Source organism: Bombus vosnesenskii, unplaced genomic scaffold (genome assembly GCF_011952255.1).
Source record: "Bombus vosnesenskii isolate JDL3184/JDL3185 unplaced genomic scaffold, Bvos_JDL3184-5_v1.1 scf7180000015899, whole genome shotgun sequence".
Taxonomy (NCBI): domain Eukaryota; kingdom Metazoa; phylum Arthropoda; class Insecta; order Hymenoptera; family Apidae; genus Bombus; species Bombus vosnesenskii.
The window spans coordinates 12071-15736 of record NW_022884201.1 but is presented as its reverse complement, the minus strand read 5'-3'; the positions used below and the strand labels follow the sequence as shown (position 1 = coordinate 15736).

At 39.8% G+C, this 3666-nt stretch overlaps 1 pseudogene; it reads right to left on the bottom strand.

Moving 5' to 3' along the window:
• Positions 1-2693: 2693 nt before the first annotated feature.
• LOC117241442 lies at positions 2694-2811 on the bottom strand (annotated as a pseudogene).
• Positions 2812-3666: the final 855 nt, after the last annotated feature.

The window sequence follows — 3666 nt, the reverse complement described above, 5'->3', positions numbered from 1 at the left end:
TATAACAATCTTTTATCAAATGCCCAGGTTTTTTTGCAATAATTGCATGTTAGCGCATGTTGTCTCGGAGCGTTTGGGCCATTTTGCGGCGGCGATATGGGTCTTCGATCCTGGCGGTTGTTTCCGATGTTTTTACTATTGCTCGGGGGACGAACGTTGTTACGATTGTAATTGTTCGGAGGTGTCGGACGTTGGTATTGCGTTCTGTCGTTTGCTCGTTTTAATTCTCGCGTTGCTTTAACAGCTTGGCGATACGAGTTCTTCTAAAGAATGGTATCCCGCTATTTTTACTCGCAAATATACCTCGTTTGGGAGTCCCTTAACGAAGGCCTCCCTTGTGTCCCAATCTATTGTGTCTTGAACATCCTGAGATATAATACCGTAATCACATCTTTCTCCGTCCATTATTGCTAACCTAAGGTTTCTGACGCGATCTATATAGTCTAGTATGTCTTCCCCCAATATTCCAATATTGTTCCTAATTCTCCCTTATATTCGTTAAGGGATTTCCCTGGGCCGAACATGTCCTTTAATTTGTTCCCGAAATCGTCCAAACTGTTTAGCTGACTGTCCTCTACGGCGAGGTACCCGTGCCCGCGAAGCTTATTCATTAATAATTTTACCAACTGAGGCTCCTGATGCCGCGGAATCATGTTTCGTGCGCGCTCGCATGCTCTTAAAAATTGAAATACTGAGGGTCGATGTCTGTCGAATATTGGTACTGACTCGATCGCTTCTTTTAACTTGATTAGTTGGGGGCTACCGTCTGTCGGTATTGTCACCTGAGGAATTATCGGCAGTGATACGGGTGTCTCGATTTCCTTTTTTGTTTTGAGTGAACGCATGTCGTCTTGTAATTCATTGGTTTTTGTACTCATGTCGGCTCATTACTCGAAAATTTGCATCACATGCTCTTAGGTTTTCTGACAATGTCAAGAGCATGTCTTCGTTCAATGATTCTAATGGAGTTGCCATATTCTCTATTATATTTTGTCAATAACCGTAAGAACTTTAATCCTCTGTGGAGCGCATCCCACCGCTGCCATGAAAAAAATATTTTAATTGTTATTGTTACGTTTTCAATTGAGTTGTTGTTTTAGTTTTTCTTTTTTTTTATTCTTACTTTCTTGGGCCCGTTACTATAGTAATTTACAATTATATGTATATGTATGTATGTATATGTATGTATATGTATAAATATGTATATGTATATGTATTTATCCGTGTAAGTTGTCGATAATGATATTGTAGTCATCTAGGGGGACAACGGGGCAAGTTATCTTTCCAAAAGCCAGAACACTTTTTTCGGTTTCGGTAAGATCCATGTAAGCGTTTATACACTCAGTACTGGATGTCGCGGGTTGTATCTGTGACATATCTATATCGCACATTCGGCAATGCTTTGCTGTGGTTCGCTCCGGTACTCCACACAGCAAGTGTGTTGGCGTATCTTCGTGTAATTCTTGATCCTCCGGATCCAATCAGTCTTGACAAATAAAAACATATTGGAACTAGTAAGCAGAGCGGATTAGATGGACGCAACAACTGAATAACAATTCCTCGTAAGCATCCGGGTAGTCCGTAGGTAAGATTCCATCCGGAAGGTATAACAATTGGTTCTTCTGATTGTTAAATTCAACGCCCATTCTGTGTAACAGAACAAAGATATTTTATTATTAACATGTCTCGCTTTATTATGAAGTTTTTGTTGATTCATTTTGTCAGTGCGTCACAATGGGATTTTCCTTTCGGAGTATTGCCTTTATCTTTCAGTGTTTCATATATTCCTTCTAATTCGTCAATCATGGACGGGTTGATAGCTGATTACGATCCAGTTTCCCTTTCTCGTGACTGTTCGTTAACAGATTTTAACATTTTTGCTACTGTGTATTGTATTAATTGTCATTTATTATTTCTTCTTAATCCGTTCACCATGAGTAGTTAAGGGTTTAATAATTTATTATAAGATTTTAATCCATGGTTTGTTTCTCGTGGCTGGTTACAACCCCTCTTCTTCTTGCGCTGGAATACTACTTGCAGTTAATAAAAAATGAACGAAAAAGGATAAACTAAATAAAAGAAAACAAAACAAGATATGCACTGGAACAGTCCGCATGGGAACCTCTGACGAAGATACCTCCGTATGCATCATTAAACGTTAATATCGAAATGACCAAAACCTATGTTCATAACAGTAAATCAAATCAAACACCGGAGGCAACAATCACATGGAAATAGTAATCAAAATCTACGTAATGATAATATACCAAATCAACAATCAAGATGCACAACCCGTCATCCGGAAGCCGACGCTACTCACCGCGTGTCAATGCAAGGGAGAAAAGCAACAAACAAAACATATCTTATTAAATAAAATATAAGAATATAGACAAAATCACTCCAATAAAATAACACCCGCTGGGAACACATTTAGGCATATATGCACACATGCATAAATAAGGCACTGTTACCAAGTAAAGTCAAAATCTACACACGGAGCATCAGGATACATTTCACGAAACCTATCTAAACACCATGAGAGTACTTCAGGACAAGTACCCCCCCTTGATCTGAGGAATGGTGGCGTAGGAAAGCCTCCAACACTTGATCAGGAATCTCCTCTGAGAAACGAACCTTCGCGCTGGCATCCGTATCAACCACCGCATGGGGGGCGCGGCGGGCCCAGCGCGCTCTGCCAACGCCACACGGAATCCCAGGCGATCACCCATCCAAGTACTATCCGTGCCCGGCGCTGCTTAACTTTCGTGATCTAACGGGAACGAGTGCACTCAGCGCGGCCAGGGCATTGCCTACTTTCACTTGAACTGGAATGCATTTAACTATGTGTACTGCTTCTCCTGCGACCAAAGCCATGTGTCCTGGAGTTTTGGTTATTGCATACGCAAATTCATCAGGTAATATAGTTGCTAGACTGAATGCATTCTCTATTATTTTCTTTTCCGAGATGCATCTTAGTGTCAATATATCCTGATAGAGTGCCGTTATTTGTCTTCTGACAGTTTTTCTACGTAAATGAATTTTGAGTTAACGTATGGGAATATATCCAAATTTTTGACTGCTGTTTTACGTTTGGGTATAAATGTATTTCCTTTAGTCGTTTTTAGGAAAAAGAGCTTGGGGTGTTCTGTGGATAACAGGGTGTATCCGCACAAAGGCTGTTCTCCAGTTTTGGTTAGCACAAAGGTTATTTCTTGAGTCGTAAAGGCAAAACCCGGTAGCGTCGGGTTGCTTTGGTTTTTATTTCTTGAATTTTTGTGGCGATTCCTTCGTACAAGACGTCATATTGCTCGAACTTACATAGGAATAGTGGATGTGGCTGCCAATAGGTGTATCCATCTTCTGAATCCAAACAAGTTCCTTTATTAATAGCGCATTCATTGAACTATTCATTAGACTTATTCATTAGACTAGCACTATTCATTAAACTTATTTAACGAATAGTAAGTTTAATGAATAGTATGATTTACGAATAATAAGTTTAATGAATGCTATTAACAACGTTTTTGTGTTTAAACGAATCCACGGTCAACGGAATAACTCTTTACTAAACGTAGACTAATCTTGGACGCAAAAATACGATTGTTGAAAATGCTCGATGTGTTACTCTCCAAGACAATCGCACGAATGCCAGCCTCGTGGAGATTT